The 24,377-nt window shown below is 38.5% G+C and overlaps 1 pseudogene; it reads left to right on the top strand.

Annotated features, from left to right (window-relative positions):
* LOC149750521 (uncharacterized) overlaps positions 1–20,387 on the top strand; it is a 123,567-nt pseudogene extending 103,180 nt beyond the window's left edge.
* Positions 20,388–24,377: the final 3,990 nt, after the last annotated feature.

A 24,377-nucleotide genomic window follows, 5' to 3' on the forward strand; every position in this document is an offset into this window, starting at 1 on the left:
ACAGCTCATGCAGCTCAATATTAAAAGAACAAACAACCCAATCCAAAAATGGACAGAAGACCTAAATAAACATTTCTCCAAAGAAGACATACAGATGGCCAAGAAGCACATGAAAAGCTGCTCAACATCACTGATTATTAGAGAAATGCAAATCAAAACTACAATGAGGTATCACCTCACACCAGTTAGAATGGGCATCATCAGAAAATCTACAGGCAACAAAAGCTGGAGAGGGTGTGGAGAAAAGGGATCCCTCTTGCACCGTTGGTGGGAATGTAAAATTGATACAGCTACTATGGAGGACAGTATGGAGGTTCCTTAAAAAACTAAAAATAGAACTACTATATGAGCCAGCAGTCCCACTACTGGGCACATACCCAGAGAAAACCATAATTCAAAAAGACACATGCACCCCAATGTTCATTGCAGCACTATTTACAATAGCCAGGTCATGGAAGCAACCTAAATGCCCGTTGAGAGACGAATGGATAAAGAAGATGTGGTACATATATACAATGGAATATTACTCAGCCAAAAAAGGAATGAAACTGGGTCATTTGTAGAGACGTGGATGGATCTAGAGACTGTCATACAGAGTGAAGTAAGTCAGAAAGAGAAAAACAAATATCGTATACTAACACATATATTTGGAACCTAGAAAATGGTACAGATGAACCAGTTTGCAGAGCAGAAGTTGAGACACAGATGTAGAGAACAAACGTATGGACACCAAGGGGGGAAAGCAGTGGGGGGTTGGGGGGGTGTTGTGATGAATTGGGAGATTGGGATTGACACGTATACACTGATGTGTATAAGATGGATGACTAATAAGTACCTACTGTATAAAAAAATAAATAAAATTAAATTCAAAAAAATTTTGGTCCAAATGATCAGGCACTAACTAATTGTAAAAGAAGAAATTAATTTAACTCAACAAACATTTTGGAGCCACTTATTATTACATACTAGGCTCTGGGCAATCAGATGAGTTAGAAATGCCGTAGTCTTTAAGGAGTTCACAGTTTAGAAGAGGAGACAGACATATACTACATTGTTACAGGTGGCTTACAGAGACTAAAAAAGAGAAAATTAAATACCAAAAAGGCCATGATCAATTTTATCCTGGGGAGTGGTTAGGAAACCAGAGGTGTTGCTTTAATTGGGTTTATTTTTAAAAATTCATTGAAATATAATATATACATAGTGTACATGTATATAAATGTACAGCTTAATGAGTTTTGGCAAATTGAACACACCATGTAATCCAGTATCCCAGAAACATCCCTCATTTTCCCTCCTAGCCACTAACCCCTCAAATTAACACCTATTTGACTTCAAACAGCTTAGAGTATTTATGCCTACAACTAGTGCTTTAAGTAACAGGAATCATACATGTGCTCTTTTGTGTGTCTGGTTTCTTTAACCGAATATTATATCTGTGAGATTCATCTGTATTTTGGGGTACAGGTGAGGATCATTCAGTCTCCTTGTTGTATAATATCCCATGATGAATATTAATTATTTATCAATATAGTCAACCTTAGTAGATCCTTCAAACAGTTTTCCAAAGTAGTTGTGCTAATTTATACTCCCAACAGTAGATGAGAGTTTTGGTTGCTCTACTTCCTTGCAAACACTTGATATTTTTTGTCTTTTCATTTCAACCATTCTGGTGGCCAATCATGTGGTAGTTTAGCAGATTTTGAAAGATGTACTGTGTGTCATCAGGCAAATTGGCTGGTGTGGGGGGGGGGCCCTGGGGAGGATCAGAAAGGGTGCTCAAAAAAGGAGGACCAGTGGGAGTCCTCAGATGTGAATTCTGTGAGCCTGGTGAGTTGCAGGTAAATCATATACACAAAAAAATATGTCTCCAAAGTATTGTTTGTAGTAGAAATTTGTAGTAAAGTTTGGAGTTAAAATGGACTTTATATCAATACAATTTGCCATCAGCTGATGAGTCAAGCACAGTTATAAGCTTGCGACCGTGAAAGGAATAAACAAATGGCATCTCAAATCAGACACTCTGTGACATTAGTGGCTTGTATATAAGTACAGGTTAAAAAAATTATGAAAATAATAATAAAGTGATGCTCCAATAGGTACTCACCTACAGGATGTCTTTGCCTAGGGAAATAAGGAATGCATGTCCTACACAGTACCTCCAGAGTGCTCCTGGCATCTACCACACTGCTTGGTAATGTGGCTGTGTTTTCCAGTTGCCAATCACGTGAATAATTGTTTCTGTCATCTTTAGTAACAGAACACCCAGTTTTATTTTGGGGGGAGGTGTTGTCAATATGCCTGGTTAAAGACTATATTTCCCAGTTTCCTTGCAACTAAGTTCTGGCCTAATGAAATTTAAGTGTAAATATTGTATGCCACTTGGGGGCACTATCCTTGCCAGGGAGAAGAGATACCCTTCTTTGCCCACCCTTTTTCCTTTTGGCTTGCATAGGGATGTGATAACAGGAGCTTGAGCAGCCATTTTGGACCAAAAAGTGGAAGCCACATGCTGAGGATGGCAAAATGAACCCAAATGCCTTACTTGATAAAGCCACCATACCAGTTCTGGACTGCCTACCTCTGGATTTCTTTTTCTATGAGAGAGAAGTAAACCTCCATCTTGTTAAAGCAGTGTTATTTTGTGCCCTCTCTCTCTTTCTCTCTCTCCCCCTTTCTCTCCCTCTCTTTGGTTATATGTAGCCCAGTATAATATTAACTAATAACTGTGTATTAGGAAGAGGAAAGCGCTGCTGGGAAACCAGTGTTTCCAAGTGAAAAAGAAAGGACATGAGCTTTTAAGTAAATGCACTGCCTGTAGTTCTCTATAATACTATAGGTGTGGGGTTTGTGTGGGATCTGATACACTGCAAATAAGCCCTTGTAGAATTGAATTGAATTGTTGCCCAAACCAATATAAAAAGATCATTGTATTAGTTTCCTGTTGCTGCTGTAACAAATTACCACAAATTTAGTGGCTTAAAACAACTTTATTATCTTACGGGCATAAATCTAAAATCAGTTTGGGCTAAAATCAAGGTGTTAGCAGGCTTGTGTTTCTTCTGGAAGCTCTAGGGGAGAATGTATATCCTTGTCTTTTTATAGCTTCAAGAAGCTGCCTACATTCTTTGGCTCATGGCCACACATCACTCCAACCTTGGCTTCGATCATCACACAGCCATCTACCTCCCTTTTATAAAGACCCTTGTGATTATGTTGAGCCCACCTGGATAATCCAGGGTAATCTTCTCATTTCAAGTTCCTTAACTTAATCACCTGTTAAGTAACATATTCACAGATTCTAGGGATTAGGACATGCCCATCTTTTGGGGGGCCGTTATTCGGCCTACCATAGTCATGTTATAGCCTCACCTTATCTATAGTGTGAGTCTCATTTATAGGGGTCAGGTGCTAGGAGGAATGGTGTGATGGAAGGAATATGGTTTGGAGTTAGCACACCTAAGAGTCCAAGAGCTGCTTCTAAGTAGCTGTGAAGACTTGGACAAGTCATTTAAACTCTCTTGGCTCTCATTTTTTAGTGAAATGAGGGTATTGGACTGGATCAGGGAGGCAAATACCAGGTAGGCATACTGTCAACCCTTCCTCCTATACCTATAACAGAGATAACTACTTGTTCAAGGCCCTTTCTCTTGTGAGCTTGTTCCCAGCCTTCTAAACAGCTACTGCCAGGTGGCCGAAACTGAGAAAAAATGTATTTTCTCTCCCTGAACAAGATCATCTCTAAGGCCTGTGACCTAAACTGTTAAAACACATACACAGCTAAAACTTAAGTAGCCTCATCATGGATAATTGAGTGCTCAAATTCCACTGATTCCCTTTCTTTGCAAAATATTTTCTCCCCCAGATTTTCCCTAGATCAATTAACTTGGCTAATCAGTATTTCTTATCTCCCTACTTTTCCTCTGAAGAGAGCAGTTAGGAACCAAAAGAGAAATAAAGGTTTGAAAGGTCTCCTACCTGTCTTATCAATCAGGTATAAATGCGAGTTGCCCGTACAGAAACCCTGCCCTGCCATCACACCTAAGACCCCATGTGCTACCAGACTGTGGTTTAGCTTGGACTTGTAATTTATACTTACACTTCCACTTACACCTATACCTATACCTACATTTACACTTATACGTAAAAGCTCATGTCATTTCTTGATGGAGCTTGTCTCTCTCTTATATACAGAGAACACAACAACAAATTATACTTTTATTGCCAGACCCCAAAGCTAAAAAGAACTCATTCAAAAAGCAGTTTTGACCAGACATGACCAGACATGTGAAGCATCTCACTGAGGGTAGGTGCAAAACATTAATGTCATATAGCTTAGATCATGGAAAAAACTGCGAGACAGGATGTAAACTCACTTCTATTGGAAGGAGTGTAATGTTAAAAAAAGAAAAGCAACACACAGCTAGAGTTAAGTTGCTCACAAGGAGCAAAGTCAGGTCCCAGACAAACCTCAGAAGTGTCAAATGATCAAACTGTCTATAATATGTGGTTTCTGTCATACATTATGAAAAATGAAAGGGTAATTTTCTGTTAAGACGATTGTCTCTTATCAGATTCTGCGCAGACTTACTGAAGCCTGACTCTTTCAACTCTTTTTAGTTTGTAAGGTTTTCCAAAGAAAAGACAGTCTTTCTGTTTATTCTAAAAGCCCTCCTCATCAAAGTAGAAACTTAGATTGCTTCATTTTGTAACCACAGGTCAGAGAAGATGCCTTTTCTGAGATGTGAGTTCTGCACTGGAAATTCTTGGTAGAGGTGCAGAGGTGTGCTGCTCTGGAGTGGGCTGCCTTCCCTGAGAGCTAAAGCATCCCTCTCCATAATTAGGTATTTGCCATCCCATAGGCTTGTTTTATTATCCTTACAAAACTTATTGGTATCTGAAATTATTTTGTTTACCTTGGGAGTGGCAACCCATGTGTGATGAGTGGGAGTGCTGATCTAAGTTTCAGGCTTGTTTTCTTTGGCCAGCATATATATATATAGTGATATATATCAATTTTGAATCTGAAAGTCTTTAGGCATGCAGAACTCTTCAGCTCAATATAATAATCACCACTCCCTATAGTCTCAAACATAGCTTCTTCACATATTTTAGTTCTCTACCTGGTGCAGTGAGGCATTGGAATGTGGGAACTGTGGCTTCCATATAGCAGGTCTGCTGAGAGACCTATAATATCATGGAGTGGGGACATCGTCTGTACCCGTGTGTATAATGGTAAGCATTCGCTGGGGTACAAACTGAGAGGTTTTATTTCTGGCTCCTTCTAACTTGTTGTGGGTCAAAGAGAGGACATTTTACCCTTTTCACTATTTTCACTTTCTCATCTGTAGGAAGGTTAGTGGTGCAACAGGAATTGAAAGGAAAATGGGTAGAGGCCCTGTTAAGATTTTTTTTTTTTTCGAGAATCGGTATGCTCCAGATGATGAGGAATGCCTTCTAGGCAGGCTTTTTCAGAGAACTGAACTGCCTCCTTAGATGGGGAACAAAAGTTTACAAGTCTTATTCTTGTAATACCCATCTCTGTGAGAGATGAGGTAAAGAAGAGCCAGTCAGCATGGTAGGAAGAATAATGCTCCCCCCCGCCTCCAAAGATGGCCACGTCCTAATCCCTAAAACCTGAGAATTTGTTACCTTATGTGGCAATAGGAACTTTGCAGATGTGATTAAGTTAGGGTCTTTGACATAGGGGAGATTATCCTGCATTATCCATCCAAGAGGGCCCAATATAGTCACAAGGCTTGTTATAAGGAAAAGGGGGAGGTAGGAGAGTCAGAGTCAGAAAAGGCTATGTGATGATAAAAGCAGAGGTCACAGTAATGCCATTGCTGAAACAGGGCCATGAACCAAGGAAGGTGGGAGGCTGTTAGAAGTTGGAAAAGGCAAGGAACATGCTCTCCTCTAGAGCATCTGGAAGGAATGCAACCCTCCCTCCCCCTGAATTTTTGCCCAGTGAGACCCATGTCACCCTTCTGACCTTCAGAACTGTAAGACAATAAATTCATGCTGCTCTAAGAAACTAAGTTTGTGGTAATTTTTTATAGCAGCTTAGGAAATGAATACAGTGAATCAATATTTATTGAGCATCTATTGTGAGCCAGGAACTGTGCTATGTTCTCAAAATAAAAGATAGACATGGTCCTTGAACATACTTTATTAGGGAAGGAAAACATTAAACAAATGCTTATAAATAATAGTTGAATAATTAGAAGTGTGAGAAATGCTGCAACAGAGAAATTCAGTGCTATGAGGCCATAAAACAAAGACAAACATGACCTTGACTGGGGTGAGTCAAAAGGGATACTTAGGCTGAGATTCAAATGCTGAACAGTAATTAGCTATGAGAAGAGATCAAGCAAGAGTCCAGGCAGAGGGGCCGGAATAGTGAAGGCCCAGAGTGAACATGGTGTGTTCAAGGAGGAGGAAAACCCAGTGTAACTGGTATGCTTAGGATGTGGGGAACAGAGGTAGGAGATGAGGCTGGGAAGGTAGGCAGGTCCAGTTAACACAGGGCTTTGATGAGCACATTAAGGTCATGTTGAGATTTTGGACTTTGTTTTTCAAAACCATAGGAAGCGCCTAGATTGTGTGTTTTTCCAATGGGCTAACTGGACATCAGAACTGGATTTTCTAGGTTGACACATTTAATTGCCAGCGTGAGACCCTCCAGCATATTTTTTCTCTGTTGTGTCTACCAGGGTGGCTGCAAGTGTTAAATGTTGCAGCTAGAGGATAGTGAAGGCATCAAGAATCTGAATTGCTGAGCTGCTGGATGGAGGAGTTTCTTCGAAGTCCCCTGGATCTGCAGCAAACTTTGAGTTAGAAATAAGCCTCTGTTGTGTTAAGCTCTTGATGTTTTGGTGGTGTTACTGCACAGCCTAGTGTTTCTTGATTAATTCAGTCATTTAACACAGTGACTCCTTGATCATCAGAGTGAACCTGGGGAATAGGTGAAACAGAGACTTCTGGATACTCACCCACCCTGTTCTGATGTAGGCCTTAGATAGAGCCAGTAAATTTATTGGTATGTTTCATAGTAGAAACTACTGATTCTGCTAGTCTGTCTTTAGCTAGGATGACCAGAACTGGGCATGTGGGTTGAATTGTGCTGACCTGCCTTGTGGGCAGCAAACATTATTCAAAATAAGAAAGAAAACATTTTAATGTCAGTTGTTATCTTGGGGATCCTGGGACATCTTTTGAGATAACAGTATATTTAGGAATGTCAGAGAAACCAGATGTATTAGTTTGCTACAGCTGCTATAACAAAGTACCACAGACTGGGTGGCTTACACAACAGAATTTTATTTTCTCATTGTTCTGGAGGCCGGTTGTCTGAGATCAAGGTGTTAATTTCCTCTAGACCTCTCCTTGGCTTATGGATGGCATTTTCTCCTTGTGTCTTCACATGATCTTCCTGTGTGTATCTGTGTCCTAATCTCTTCTTATACAGATGACAGTCACATTGGATTAGAACCCATCCTAATAACCTCATTTTGCCTCTTTAAAGACTCTACCTTCAAATAGAGTTAAATTCCAAGGTACTGGGGGTTAGGACTTCAACATGTGAACTTGGGGAGACGTAATTCAACCCCTAACACTAGACTTTAAGGAAATGCCCTTATTTTATGCAGCCTGCAAAGAGAGTAACTTAACTCAGAGATGGAGGTATTTCTAATTAAGAGAGGAGCTACATGATTTATGTGGTGATGAGTCTAATTCACTTACAACTTAAGTAAACAGATGCCATTTTCTACAATAAATATATTTTGCATAGTGAATGTACTATACGTGCTTCTAGGTTGAAGATTACATTCCAAGGAAAGTTTGCACAGGAACTTTGAAATTCAATGTTGAATGCATATCCCAGAAGGAGTGGAAGTCTCTTGAAAATCTTGGTAAGTATCTTGCTTTTTCTTAGCAAGTATAGCAATAGGTGTAGCTGTTTTACATTTAAATGCTTGCATGCATGCATATATTTATACTTTTAATTTAAATTTTAAGAAGAGCTTTTGCCCATTTGTCTGTTCTCATAGTTTCTTATGCTCCTGAGGATCTGGAATATAAATATTTTTCCTTGAAGCTCTCACTTATCTTACTGAGGAGGGAATAACCAGTCCAGTCTTGAAAGATTTTAAGCACTATTCCCAAAGTTTACAACTGTGACCTATAGTGTCTTTCAAGTTTAACCAGGGTATCTTCAGAATATGAGAAAAGTGAGACTGGGGAAATTAGGTGACTGGTGAAGCCCACTTTGTCACCTAGAGACAGAGCCAATATTACAGGTCGTATACCTTAAGGCTTATTGTAGAGCTGTTGGCTCCACATGCATCATGGCAGAAGAGATTTATGGCATGTTTACAGTATATGTATGGTACATTTATAATGTAGTTCAAAAAGTTTATTTAATACGTTGAATACATTTTGGGGCTTCACTAGCTTTCCAGTTAAATACCAGGTAGAGTTCTATTGTAAAACACCAAACAACCAAGCAAAAACAAATGAGGGGATCATAGAGTATAGAGTTGGAAACATTTTTCATTGCTCACCTTTCTTCAGATCCCTACTGAGAAGAATACTTTGTCAGTTGAGATAGGCTAGGTTGTGTTACAATAACAAACAATTCTAAATCTCAGTGGCTTGACTCAGCACAGGTTTATTTATCACTCACAAAGTGAGTGTCCAAAGTGGGTCAGCAGAGGGTTTACTCTGCTCCAAACAGATCTGGGTACCTGGGCCAATAGGGGCTCTTCCCTCTTGTAATGGCACCATCTGGAAAACATGGCCTTTGTGGCCACCTTAACAGGGAAGAAAGTACTCAAGGGTCTCACTGGCAGTTAAACACTCTGGCCTGGAAGGGATACATGCCATTTCCCCTCACAAACCATTAGCCAGAAATGGACATATGCCCTGTCTAACAGCAAGAGGGTAGAGAACTATAATCTTCTGGATTTCAGATAGGAGAAGGGGACTGAATAGAGGTGAGCACTAGAAATCTCCACCCTAAATGCTTTTCCTCTTTGGGACCCCATTTCTTCATTTATTAATTTATTCAACCAAGATGTGCTCGATATGGAGTTATGTGCATAGCTGAATAAGACAGACATTATCTCAGCCTTTTTGGAGCTTACAGTTTTGAGGCAGACAAATAAAAAATAATGCTGTTATAAATTTTAATAAGTGCTCTGAAGAAAAGGAAAGATCAATGATAGATAATAATGGTTATTAGAAGAGACCTACACAAGTAGGTGGAAAAAAGAAAACTAAATCACTAAATGGTTTCATGAGTGAGGCCAATTAAAAAGAAAGGCGGGCTTCCCTGGTGGCTCAGTGGTTGAGAGCCCGCCTACTGATGCAGGCGACATGGGTTTGTGCCCCGGTCCGGGGAGATCCCACATGCCGCGGAGCGGCTAGGCTCGTGAGCCATGGCCGCTGAACCTGTGTGTCTGGAGTCTGTGCTCCGCAATGGGAGGGGCCACAACAGTGAGAGGCCCGCGTACCGAAAAAAAAAAAAAAAAAGAAAGGCAACTACAGTTGACTTAATTAACATGGGTTTGAACTGTGAGGGTCCACTTACATGTGCATGTTTTTCAATAATATGTGCTATAGTATGACATTATCTGCAGTTGGCTGAATCCAAGTCTGCAGAACCAGGGATATAGAGGGCTGACTGAAAGTTATAGTCACGGATTTCGACTGTGTGAGGGGTGGACACCCCTAACCCCCATGTTGTTCAAGGGTCAACTGTATATGCAAGTGATTTTCAGATTCTCTCCTTAGTTAGTAAATCACCATAAACATTAGAATTATTCGTGGTTTGGGTTCCATCACAAGCAGATCCTGAGATAGAGATTTAAGTGTAAGTATGCAGTTTATTTTGGTAGGAGAGGTGAAAGGAAGCATTGATAGAGGAGTGAGGAAGCAAGAAGGAAGGCACGGCAGCTTATGAAGGGGGCATTATAAAGCCAGCTACCACTGTAGGTGACTGTAGCTTAACCTCACTGGGGAAACTCTGAGTGTCAGTGTAAAACACATGTTAATATACCATTTCCTGTTAGTCACTGGTTGAGGGCTGCTCTCTTGGGATGTAATGCCAGTGTGTACTGCACATTATGATTCCTCTAGAGTTTTCTTTAGATGGAGCATCTCAATGCTACCATTTGTCACTCCTTCATTCATAAAAGTTTTATAGGGTCTGTAGTGATGTCTTCTCTTTCATTCCTAATTTTAGTAATTTGTGTCTTCTCCATTTTTTTTCTTTTTAGTTTACTTCTAAGTTCTAAAGATTGTTGATCTTTTCAAATAAGACACTATTGCTGTATTGATTTTCTCTATTATTTCTTTTTAAAATTTTATTGATTTCCACTGTGACCTGTATTATTTCTTTCCTTCTATTTACTTTGTATTAATTTGTTCTTTTTTCTCTAACATAAGCATTTAAAGGTATAGATTTTCCTTTAAGCACTGCTTTAGATGTATCCTGTAAATATTTATTTATCTGTCTATTTATTTATTTATTTATTTATGACTGTGTTGGGTCTTCGTTGCTGCATGCAGGCTTTCTCTAGTTGTGGCGAGCAGGGGCTTCTCTTCGTTGCACTGCATGGGTGTCTCATTACGGTGCCTTCTCTTGTTGCAGAGCACGAGCTCTAGGAGCATGGGCTTCAGTAGTTGTGGCACGTGGGCTCAGTAGTTGTGGCTCTTGGGCTCTAGAGCACAGGCTCAGTAGCTGTGGTGCACAGGCTGAGTTGCTCCGTGGCATGTGGGATCTTCCCGGACAAGGGATCAAACCCGTGTCCCCTGCACTGACAGGCAATTCTTAACCACTGTGCCACCAGGGAAGTCCCTATCCTGTAAATTTTGATATGTTGTATTTTATTGTCACACAGGTTAATTAGAAATACATTTTTAAATTTCCAGATATTTGGGTGTGTTCTTTCTATTATTGATTTCTAATTTAATTTCATTGCTGTTGAAGAAGATATCTGGTATTATTTCAGTCTTTTAAAATTTATTGAGACTTGTTTTATGGCCTAGCCTATGGGTATCCTGGAAAATGAGCCATGTGCACTTAAAAAAATGTACATTCCACTCTTTTGGGTGGGGTATTCTATATAGGTCAGTTTGGTTAAGTTAGCTGGTAATGTTGTTCAAATATTCTTTATCCTTAGTGATTTTTCTGTCTGGTTGTTCTATTAATTAGTGAGAAAAGAGTATTGCGATTCTAATTATAATTGTTGAAAAGTCTATTTCTCCTTTCTATTTTGTCAGTTTTTGCTTAACATATTTTGGGGCTCTCTTGTTAGATACATAAATATTTTTACTTTTATATCTCCCTGCTTTATTGACTCTTTTATCATTGTGAAATGCTCCTCTTGTTCACAATATTTATAGCCTGATGTCATGTTGTCTGATAATAATTTAGCCATTCCAGCTCTTTTATTGTTACTGTTTGCATAGTGTATCTTTTTCATCAGTTTACTTCTATTTATGTTTAAAGTGTGTTTCTTGTTGATTGAATATAGTTTGATCTTGCTTTTTATTTCAGTTTGACAGTCTCTGTCTTTTGATTAGAATAGTCAGTTTACATGTAATGTTATTATTGATGTGGTTGGATTTATGTCTGATGTGTTGCTTTTTGTTTTCCATTTTCATATCTTTTTTTGGGTCCTATATTCCTGTTTTACTGCCTTCTTTTGTGCTAGTGCACTTTTTAAATTCCTTTGTTGATTTTTTTAAAGCTGTTTTGAATTATTTCCCTAGTGGTCACCCTAGAGATTATAATATGCATATTTAAGTTTTCACAATCTACTTCAAGTTAGTACTGACTTAAATCTCATAAATTATAGCAACTTTGTTCCATTATAGCTCCATTCCCTTCTCCCTTCTTTGTGTTATTATTGTCAAATATACTTCATCTGTTGGGTTAGATGTAAAAACCTAACAATACATCTTTACAATTATTGTTTTAACCAATCTGTTTTTTAATGATTTTTTTTAAATTAAGAGAAATACAAGAAAAAAGAAAGAAAAAGAAAAAAATATAGGCAGTCTTTTATATTTACCCACATATTTACAATATCTGGTACTTTTCCTTCCTTCCTTCATTTTCATTGCCATCTACTGTCATTTTCTTTCAGCTTGAAGGACTACTCCTATTATTTCTTGTAGGTTAGGTCTACCAACAATGAATTCTCTGTTTCTCCATGAATGTCTTTATTTTCTGTTTATTTTTGATGAGTAGTTTGCTGGATATAAAAGTCTTTTTTGGACAGTTTTCTTAACACTTTAAATAATTAATTCTATTGCTGGCCTCCATAATTTCTGATGAGAAATCAGCCATTAACCATTTTGTTGCTGAGTTGTTTTCCTCTTAATATTTTTGGGATTTTCTCTTTTTCTTCCAGAAGTCTGACTATAATAGGTCTTGGTGTGGATCTCTGTATTCATCCTACTTGTCTTTTTTTGAGCTCCTTGGACCTGTGGATTGACATTTTTCATATAATTTTGGAAGTTTTTGCTCCTTTCTTCACATATATTTTCTGCTCCTTTCTCTTTCTTTCAGACTTTTCATTATAGAAAAGTCAATCTACTTGGCCTTGTTCAACAGATCTCTGGTCTTTTTTCTCAGTTTTTTTTTTCTCCCTTTCTTCTATGGATTACAAACATTTTATCAACCTATCTTCAAATTCACTGGTTCTGGGACTTCCCTGGTGGCACAGTGGTTAAGAATCTGCCTGCCAATGCAGGGGACATGGGTTTGATCCCTGGTCTGGGAAGATCCCACATACTGCGGAGCAACTAAGCCCCTGCACCACAACTACTGAGCCTGCACTCTAGAGCCTGTGAGCCACAACTACTGAGCCCTCGTGCTACAACTACTGAAGCCTGCACACCTAGAGCCCATGCTCTGCAACAAGAGAAGCCACTGCAATGAGAAGCACGCCCACCGCAACAAAGAGGATCCCTGCTCTCCGCAACTAGAGGAAGCCAGTGTGCGGCAACAAAGACCCAATGCTGCCAAAAAAAAAAAAAATTCACTGGTTCTTTGCCTTTTCAAATGTGATGTTAAATAAATCTAGTAAATTTTTCATTTTGGATGTTGTGCTTTTCATCTCTAAAATTATCATTTGTTTTATTTGATATTTTTACTTTCTCTATTGACATTTTGTACTTGTTGAGTAATTTTCAAAATAATTTCTTTTAATTTGCTGAATGTAGTTCTCTTTAACTCTGAACATATTTATTAGATCTGCTTTGAAATCTATATTTGGTGAATCTAACATCTGTGCCCAGTCAGAATCAGTTTCTGTTGGCTTTCTCTCTTTCTCCCTCCCTCCCTCCTCTCTCCCTCCCTCCCTCCCTTCCTTCCTTCCTTCCTTCCTATCTCTCTTTCTTTCTTTCTTCCTTTCTTTATCATCTATCTATCTATCTGAGTCTGGATCACATATTTCCGTTTCTTTGCGTGTCATATAATGTTTGATTAAAAGACTGGACATTCTCATACTATCAATATAGGAACCCTGGATTTTGTTTTATAACCTTTTATATAGCCAAACAGATGCAACCCATTTCATACATGTTCTCAAGATAAACAATGACTACTCCTCTAATAAGAGCACTTGATTAGCACATATAGTTCATCCTAAATTTGCCTGGTAATTGAGGTAGCAAACATGTTTACTAATTGCCTTTATCCAAAGGGAAAATAAAATAAAATAAAATTCTCATTTATTTATGACAGGAGGATAATATATCTCTTTACCAGATTACACATGACATACATCACATTTTCGTTTAATGCATATTCAACTATAAAACTGTTTTTTCCTCTTCTACTATTGTGGACAGGTTTTCCAAGTTGGCAGATTTTCTTTTTTAATTTTGTTTCCCCAAAAGTAGTTGCTGGCCATGCCAGGGAGGCGCTATACTGCATGTTTTTCTTGTTTAAACTAATAGCCTTCTCCTTATTTTTCTTTCTCTCTTTCTTGGTAGCTGTTTTAGGAGCATCAGTGCTTCTGAATCTTAGGGAGACTCTAGATTTCATCAGTTCCTTTCTCCCATATCACCTAGGTATACTTTCATAATTGTCTGTAAAGTGCTAAGCAAACTCAACTGTAAGGTAGGAAATAAGTAACAATTAATACACAAATGGACTCTCCTTTTGATCCTTCAGTGGATATGTTTTAGATAAATCCTTTGTAAGAGTAAGCACAGAAATCAGAGGGATTTTTATTTTTTTAGCCAATATGGTTATCATGGATTGGTACTCTGGTCTAGCAATTCAGTGGGGTGTGCAGATATTTTTCCTACAATCTCATCCTTTCTGAAGACATGTCTCTTTTCTGATTTAAGATTGTAAGGAACTCTTGTACTGAGGGGCTTGAGTAAGTGTCCTACAACTATGTAGTGTTGGGATGAAGATGAGAGGATCATCAGTTGTGCTTTTGTTTGACCTACATACTCACAGAGAGGTGAGGGAGTTGGGAGCCATGAAGGGTGGATAAGGCCTCATCTCAGGTCCTCAAGAAGGTGAACCACACATATGCTTCCTCACTCCTCTACTCTCTTTGTCTTCTAGTACCACCCATGTTCTCTCTTCAGTCCTCTCTTTAAGTCCTCTCTACCCAAAGTCCCTGCCCTTACCCTCACTTATCACTCTTGCACTTCCTTCAGGATAGTGAAACAGTAGGCTCAGACCCATTGTAGACCCAGCTCTGCCTTCCCCTGACTTCCCTGTTGGTCACAGGGAACAGGAATTCAGTTCCATCTCTCTCTGCTGGCAAAGCTAAAGCCGGTTTTTCTCCTAAAATACTTGATGACAAATGCGCTTCTCCACTGGAATTATTTAATTTTTTCCAGAAAACATTTTGGTCCGTTCTGTATGAAGCATGTATATTCCTCTTATCCTTTGACCCTACTATTTACGAAAAAACAAAAAACAAAAACAGACCCTAGTTTTGTTATGCTGTAGGCATATTTTCCTTTGTTCTCACCTAATTTTCGTTACAAAGCGTCACTGGATTAACTGAGACTGCCTCTATATAACTTTTTGGATCAAAGGGCTCCATATTCAAATAGTTTCTCTCTCTCTGACCCCCAAATTTCTCCTGTGACAGATGGGGTTGAAATTTCAGTACTTCCACCGTGTAAATATTCAGTATTGAAAAATGTACTTGTAGCTATAAATGGCAGAAGTGTTCCAACGAGAGAGATTGCACCAACTCTTTGAAGAGCTATCTTTATTTCTGTATGTGGCTTTGCCAATGATTCAGTGGAAACATAATAGTGATTTTGATGAGTCCTAAGTGTACATTATGAGTTTGTACAAAACTTTCAAAATTATTTTTAGTTTTTGTGAGTTAGCTGAATATAAAAAGTAATTTGGTATCTGCTCTCTTCCCTCCCATCTTCTCATAATACATTTGGTCTCCAGATGTTGAAGTAAGAAATATTTTCTCTGGAAAATAAAGCTATCAGTGTGCATTATAACATGGACAGTACGGATGCATGTCTGAAAATTAGGCTGATACAAATTTTAAATCCCTGCCATATGCTGAACTTTGGGCTAAAAGAGAAGGAAGCCAGATGATATTGTTAAAGCTCCTAGTATTCCAAGGTATCATTGCAGATGTTTTCCCATACATTATCACATTACGTTTTTTTAAACAACATTACAAAGTAGGTTTTATTCTCTCTTGATTTGCAGAGGGAGAGAGAAAGTCAAGTTTAGAGACTTGAGATAGTTTTCTCAGGGTCCCAGATATTTAGGTGCAAAGTTGGAATTCAGGACCCTTTGACTTAGAAGCCCTTGCACTTTTCCCCATCCCATTGTGCCAACTGAAGAGTTGAAAGTCCTTCATATCCAGCTATGCAATAGTACCCTCAAATGTTACTTCAGTACAAGTATAGCCTTGCTTTGTATGGTCTTATGCCTCTATGCCTGAAAATGCAGAGATCATGATTTATCTAGTTTTTTTTTTTACCAGCATTTAGCACAGGAAGTGAAATTTAGAAGAAGCTCAGTAAAAGGCTGTTAAAATCTACGAATGAATTAGACTTGGTCATCATAAAAAACTTTGCCAAAGAAGCTCCTCCTTTAAGAATTTTTCTTTCTCTTAAGCTTTCCATTTACTAGAACCCATGAGATCATTCAAGGGACTTTTTCTCCTTGACTACTTTAACATTCATAAAATTATCAGACATGTCATTTTACTTTTATAATGTCTCTAACACCTGGCTCTTCCTTTTTATTTCCATTGTCACTACTTCTATTCCATCTATCTTCAGGGACTGTTTTCTCTCTCCGATTCACTCTCTCTTTTATTCTATCCATCCATCCATCCATCCATTCTTTCATTTCTTCAACAAATATTTTGGTAGCATTTATTAAAAACACAATAAGCATTCATTAAAAACACAATACAGTGTGATAAGTGCTGTAAGAAAAGATTGTTTACAGTGCCGTGAGATCACAGAAAAGGATAACTCTTACCCAATTTGGGGAGGGAGATTCAGTGACAACTTCTTGGAGGAGCGGTTATCTGAGCTGAGCTACAAAGAATCAGTTGAGTTAGAAAGGCAAAAAATGGAAAAAGGCAAAAGAACAACAGTGTTCCTCCTCTGTTGCGTCACCATTTATTATTTTTTTTATTAAAAATTTAAAAATTGATGTATAGTTTACGTACAAATATATATTAGTTTCAGGTGTACAACATAGTAATTCAATATGTTTGTAGATTATGAACAATACAAAGTTATAATATTATTGACTATAGTCCCTGTGCTGTACATTACATCCCTGTGACTTATTTATTTTTTAACTGGTAGTTTGTACCTCTTAACCCCTTCATCTATTTTGTTCATCCCCCACCAGCCTCCCCTTTGGCAACGAGTAATTTGTTCTCTGTATCTGTGAGTCTGATTCTGTTTTTTTATATTTGTTCATTTGTTTTGTTTTTTAGATTCCATATATGAATGAAAAATACAGTATTTGTCTTTCTCTGACTTATTTCACTTAACATAACACCCTCTAGGTCCATCCATGTTGTCTTAAATGGCAAGATTTCATTCTTTTTTTATGGCTGAGTAATATTCCATTGTATATATACACCACATCTTCTTTATCCACTCATCTGTTGATGGACACTTATATTGCTTCCATATCTTGACTATTGTAAATAATGCTACAATGAACATTGGGGTGCATACAAATTAGTGTTTTCATTTTCTTTGGGTGAATACCCAGGAGTGGAATTGCTGGATTGTATGGTAGTTCTATTTTTAATTTTTTGAGGAATCTCCATATTGTTTTCCACAGTAACTGCACCAATTTATATTCCCACCAGCAGTGCACAAGGATTCCCTTTTCTCCACATCATTTTCAACACTTGTTATTTCTTGTCTTTTTTATGATAGCCATTCTGACAGATATGAGGTGATATTATTGTGGGTTTCCTTTGCATTTTCTAATGGTTAGTGATGTTGAAAATCTTTTCATGTGCTTGTTGGCCATCTGTATGTCTTCTTTGGAAAAGTGCCTATTCAGGTACTCTGCCCATTTTAAACTCAGGTTTTGTTTTGTTTTTGATATTGAGTTGTATGAGTTCTTTATATATTTTGGATATTAACCCCTTATTGGATATATCATTTGCATATATCTTCTCCCATTCAGTAGGTTGCCTTTTTATTTTGTTGATGGTTCTCTTCACTGCGCAGAAACTTTTTAGTTTGATGTAGTCCTATTTGTTTAATTTTGCTTTTGTTTTTCTTGCCTGAGGAGACCGATCCAAAAATATATTGCTAAGGCCCATGTCAAAGAAGGTACTGCCTATGTTTTCTTCTAGGAGCTTTATGGTTTCAGGTCTTACATTTAAGTCTTTAATCCATTTTGTTTATTTTTGTATATGGTGTGAGAAAATATTCTATTTTCATCTTTTATATATAGCTGTCCAGTTTTCCTAGCACCAATTATTGAAGAGACTCTTTTCCCAGTTGTATATTCTTGCCTCCTTTGTCATAGATTAGTTGACCATATGTGTGTGGTTTACTTCTGGAATTTCTATTCTGTTCCATTGATCCATGTGTTTGTTTTTGTGCTAGTACTATACTGTTTTGATTACTACAGCTTTGTAGTATAATTTGAAGTCAGGGAGGATAATACCTCCTGCTTCTTCTTTCTCAAGATTGCTTTGGTTATTCAGGGTCTTTTGTGGTTCCATACGCATTTTATGATTATCTGTTCTAGTTCGTGAAAAATGCCATAGGTATTTTGATAGAGATTGCATTGAATGTGTAGATTGCTTTGGTAGTATGAACATTTTAACAATATTAATTCTTCCAATCCATGAGCATGGTATATCTTTCTATTTATTTGTGTTGTCTTCAATTTCTTTCATTAGTGCCTTATAGTTCATGAATAGAGGTCTTTCACCTCCTTGGTTAAATTTATTCCTAGGTATTTTATTCTTTTTAATGTGATTGTTTTCTCCTTCTGGTAGTTCATTTTTGGTGTACAGATATGCAACAGATTTCTGCATTTTAATTTTGTATCCTGCAACTTTACTGAATTCATTTATTAGTTCTAATAGTTATTTTTTTTTAAGTCTTTAGCTTTTCCCATAGTATCATGTCATCTGTAAATAGTGACAGTTTTACTTCTTCCCTTCTAATTTGGATGCCTTTTATTTCTTTTTCTTCACTGATTGCTGTGGCTAGGACTTCCAAAACTATGTTGAATAAAAGTGGTAAGAATGCATATCCTTGTCATGTTCCTGATCTTAGAGAGAATGCTTTCAGATTTTCCCCATTGAGTGTGATGTTAGCTGTGGGTTTGCCATAAATGGCTTTTATTATGTTAAGGTATGTTCCCTCTATACCCACTCTGCTGAGAGTTTTTATCATGAATGGATGTTGAATTTTGGTCAAATGTCTTTTCTGTATCTATTAAGATGATCACATAATTTTTTTTTTTTTTTATTACATGGGCCTCTCACTGTTGTGGCCTCTCCCGTTGCGGAGCACAGGCTCCAGACACGCAGGCTCAGTGGCCATGGCTCATGGGCCTAGCCGCTCCGCAGCATGTGGGATCTTCCTGGGCTGGGGCATGAACCCGTGCCCCCTGCATTGGCAGGTGGACTCTCAACCACAGCGCCACCAGGGAAGCCCCCGATCACGTAATTTTTATTAATGTTATGTGGTGTATCATGTTGATTTATGTACAAATATTGAACCACCCTTGGATCCCTGGAATAAAATCACACTCAATCCTGATGTATGATCCTTTTAATGTATTGTTGAATTTGGTTTGCTAATATTTTGCTGAGGATTTTTTCATCTAGTTTATCAGGTATATTGGCCTGTAATTATTTTGTAGTGTCTTTGGTTTTGGTATCAGGTAATGGTGGCCTCAGAGAATGAGTTTGGAAGCATTCCCTCCTCTTTAACACTTTGGAATTGTTTGAGAAGGATAGGTATTAACTCTTCTTTAAATATTTGGTAGAATTCCCCTGTGAAACTGTCTGGTCCTGGACGTTTGTTTATTGGTAGTATTAAAAAAAAACTCATTCAATTTTATTACTAGTAATCAGCTTGTTCAGATTTCCTATTTCTTCCTGATTCAGTCTTGGAAAATGGTATGTTTCTAGGAATTTATCATTTTCTCTAGGTGGTCCAATTTGTTTTTGTATAACTGTTCTTAGCATTCTCTTATGATTGTTTGTATTTCTGTGATATTGGTTATAGCTTCTCTCTTATTTCGAATTTTATTCATTTGGGCCCTCTCTCTTTTCTTCTCGTGCATCACCATTTCTTTTCCATTGTTTCTATTTTTCTCCATAGCAGTTCTCAACATCTGGCAAACTGCATATTTCTACATATTCACCTGCCATGTCTCATATCAGAATTATCCAATGACTTCCCTTCTCACTAATAATAAAAGCCAAACTATTCACAATGGCTGAAAAAACTACCATGAGTGGCTTCTGTCAGCCCTCCGACCTCTTTTTTTCCTATTTGTCTCCTCAGTCACTCTGCTTCAGCCACACTGGGCTCCTTGTTGTTCCTTGAAGGCACCAGGCTGCTTCCTGCCATAGGGCCTTTGCACTTGCTTTTCCCTCTGTTCCTAATGTTCTTCTCACAGATATCTTCATGGCTTATACCCTCATTTCTTTCAGGATTTATTCTTATGGTCAGATAGGTCTTCCATGACTATCCTATTTGTAATTATATCAACCCCCCTCCCCACCAGAACTCCCCATTCCCCTTTTACTGCCTAGCAAACATCACCTTTTATCATACCATGCATTTATTTATTTATTTCATTTACTCCATGAAGACTTTCATTTTCATGAAAACAGGGATTTTTTTTTTTAACATCTTTATTGGAGTATAATTGCTTTACAATGGTGTGTTAGTTTCTGCTTTATAATAAAGTGAATCAGTTATACATATTCATATGTTCCCATATCTCTTCCCTCTTGCATCTCCCTCCCTCCCACCCTCCCTATCCAACCCCTCTAGGTGGTCACAAAGCACTGAGCTGATCTCCCTGTGCTATGCAGCCACCCCCGACTAGCTATCTATTTTACGTTTGGTAGTGTATATATGTCCATGCCACTCTCTCACTCTGTCACTCACAGCTTACCCTTCCCCCTCCCCATATCCTCAAGTCCATTCTCTAGTAGGTCTGTGTCTTTATTCCCGTCTTACCCCTAGGTTCTTCATGACCGTTTTTTTTTTCTCTTAGATTCCATATATATGTGTTAGCATACGGTATTTGTTTTTCTCTTTCTGACTTACTTCACTCTGTATGACAGACTCTAGGTCCATCCACCTCACTACAAATAACTCAATTTCATTTCTTTTTACGGCTGAGTAATATTCCATTGTATATATGTGCCACATCTTCTTTATCCATTCACCCGATGATGGACACTTAGGTTGCTTCCACCTCCTGGCTCTTGTAAATAGAGCAGCTGCAATGAACATTTTGGTACATGATTCTTTTTGAATTATGGTTTTCTCAGGTTATATGCCCAGCAGTGGGATTGCTGGGTCATATGGCAGTTCTATTTTTAGTTTTTTAAGGAACCTCCATACTGTTCTCCAAAGTGGCTGTATCAATTTACATTCCCACCAGCAGTGCAAGAGTGTCCCCTTTTCTCCACACCCTCTCCAGCATTTATTGTTTCTAGATTTTTTGATGATGGCCATTCTGACCGGTGTGAGATGATATGTCATTGTAGTTTTGATTTGCATTTCTCTAATGATTAATGATGTCGAGCATTCTTTCATGTGTTTGTTGGCAATCGAAAACAGGGATTTTTGACTCTCGTAAAATCATTTAGAAAGTCTCAATCAATAGCGGTCAAATGATGAAAGGCTGGAAAACAGGAAATGCAAAGCAAAGATGTAAGGAATTTTAAGAAAATGCTAAAACTCTAATTTGACCTGATTCCTCTGAGATCCCAGATTGCATATAATACAGCAGTGTGGCACCTCCTTCCTTAGATGCTTGCTGAGTACTGACTTTGCTAAAGGGAAGGAAACATTTCATTTTGCTTGGTGGTAATGACTAACTTTCCCTCTCTCCCCCACATAATGTTGTTTTGAGCTTTCACCACCACCAAAGGATCCAGATTTCTCTTTCTTCCAGATTTCTCTCTAGGGCTTTTCCCTTTGACCAACACATGGGATTCTATTCCTACAGAGCTATGAATTTGCTGGTTACTGTTCATAATCACATAACAGACATTAGGAGGTGGAGGAAAGGGAAGTCAGAGTTTTTGGTTAATGGCCTCTGTTGCCTTGGTGTGTAGGAGGCAGATCATCTGCTGTGAAAGGGTGGAAGTGGGGCAGAGGTGATGAAATATTAACCGTCACTGATGAGATTGGAAAAGGTGGCTGATGAGAGAAAACAGAGTGGTTGAGCAGAACGAAGTGTTTGGGAAATACATAGTATGTAAGATGTTTGATGTTGGTTTTTGTATAATGCATCATTTGTGCTGTTGTTTTGTTAGGAAGATGAATGAATTGAACCCCAATTCCTAATGTTAGGAAACTGTCAAGCAAGAAGTAGCAATGTATTGTGATTTGCCTGTAAGGATCCTTGCTGTTCTCAAATTGTAGGAGCTGCTAAATGTGGGAGAATCTCATAAGACCAGGTAATCATTAGTACTTGTGAAATGACCAGACATCCAGTAAGTATATGAGGAAGGGACGTAGGGACCCTGGGCCTTCTGGAAGGCAGGCCTTGGGGTTATTTCCTAGTGCTAGAGAAAGTAACACTGAGACTGTGATTTACCAAGGGTTCCTTGTAGGAGCTGTGCCTATTACCAGGCAAAGCCTCTGGAAGGAACATCCACACTCACAGCATCACACAGGTCCCTTCCCTCTGGAGGTAGGATAGACTGTTGGAGATCAAATGTCCTGGTTCCTACCTTCATCAGACTCCCGTAAATGTCAACAGTGAGAGCTGCTTTTCAGAACAGAAATGTGGATTAGCAGAATGTCCATGGGTGTGCTGTGATCATACTCTAGATAAGCAGAATAGGGATAGAAGTAAGCAGGGCAGGGAAGGAGCAGGAATTTTAGGGGTAAGCCTAGAGCCACTAAGACTTCCAGAAGGGATGAGGAGACATCTACAAGATCTAGGACCTGGGGTCCAGGACAGGAACTTGGGGGCAGGGAATGGTTATGGCAAATCTACAATGGAATATGAAAAAAATTTATGCCACAAGGGACAAATTTGAGCCCATACTAAAAGAGAAGGAAGGAAAATAACATTTATAGGGTACTTATTATACACCTGGAATTGGTCCAGTACTTGTCACATAACGCTAACTATTTATATCTCATAACAGTTCTGTAAAATTACTGTAATGCCTTGATTCTGCAAATGACAAAACTGAGACCTAGAAAAGCAACGTAAGTTGTTCAGGGGTATGTGCTAACAAGCAGCCAAGTTGAGATTAATCCTCAGTCTCCTGACTCCACATTCAGAGTTCTCATTAGCTCATCCCACTTGGGCAGGAGATTGTAGCAGCCGGGCCACTGGGTGACAAGATTTTAGTCATATTCTGGCAAGGGGCCTATGCTATACACACTTGTTAAATGTCTATTGATGTATAGATACAAAGCTTACTGCTTGTTTTTCGGTTTCTGGATTCTACTCATTGCTTGGAGTCTCCTTGTGTCTTCTTTCATAGCACATTGGCCCATGGTTGATCTTCCCCAGTGCTGTGGGCCCTATTTGCCACATATGGCTAAGAAGGAAGGGTCTTTCTCCTGTTTTTCAGGTCGTGCAGCACTAACAGACATAATATCTCTCTGCTTGCAAAGCTGGGGGGATGGAGAAGGAAGAGGGAAGATGAAGAGGGAAGAGAAAGAATGTCTATCTATCTATTTCATCTCTTTCCCTACTCCCTACTCAATAGCTGTCTTTGCCACTCTCAGGCCAGGCTGAAATGAAAGCTTTCTCCTGTGTCTGCTTTCTCATTTGTTATCTGAAGAATATAGATTTCTTGAACCCTGCCCCATATCTCACCCCATTTTCCCGGAGATCTGCTGAGGGCTAGAGGCCTCTGAAAACAAACTTCCTCCCTCATTAAATTGTCTAACCTGTTTTTGAAGGGTCAATCTCACCATTTCAAATGGGATACACCCTTAGTGTAGCTTAGTGCGGCATATTGTTTCTGCTCTGCCCTTCTCCTTCCCTACTGTATTAAGCAGGGTACTCTGGAGAAAGAGAAACAACATGATATATATATATCATGTTGGTTTATATAAATAAATAAGTAAGTAAATAAATAAATATATATATATATATTTTAATATGGATTGGCTCACATGATTTTGGAGACTGAGAAGTCCCAAGATCCACAGTTGGCAAGCTAGAGAGTGAGAAGAACCAATGGGGTAGTTTCAGTCCAAAAGCCGACAGGCTTGGGACCCAGGAAGAGCAGATGTTTCAGTTTGAATATGAAGGGAAGAAAACCTATGTCCCAACTCAAAGGTAGTCAGGCAGAGGGGATTCCTCTTATTCATGGGAGGGTTAGCCTTTTTGTTGTATTCAGGTCTTCAACTGATTGAATGGGGTCCATGCAGATTGTGGAGGGCAATCTGCTTTACTCAGTCTACCAATTCAAATGTTTATCTCATCCAAAACACACCCTCATGGAAAAGCCCAAAGTAATGTTTGATCAGCTGTCTGGGCACCCCGTGGCCCAGTCAAGTTGACATATAAAATTATCCATCACACCTACTCTTGCCATCCTACTTTGTTACCCTTTGTGTCCTGAAGACCTTTCTATTCCTTCTGATCCATGTCCATATCCTACTTACTCCATGATATCACATGT

Source organism: Delphinapterus leucas, chromosome 1 (assembly GCF_059928025.1).
Source record: "Delphinapterus leucas isolate spDelLeu-1000000601 "Yukka" chromosome 1, BTC_Dleu_Yukka2, whole genome shotgun sequence".
Taxonomy (NCBI): Eukaryota; Metazoa; Chordata; class Mammalia; order Artiodactyla; family Monodontidae; genus Delphinapterus; species Delphinapterus leucas.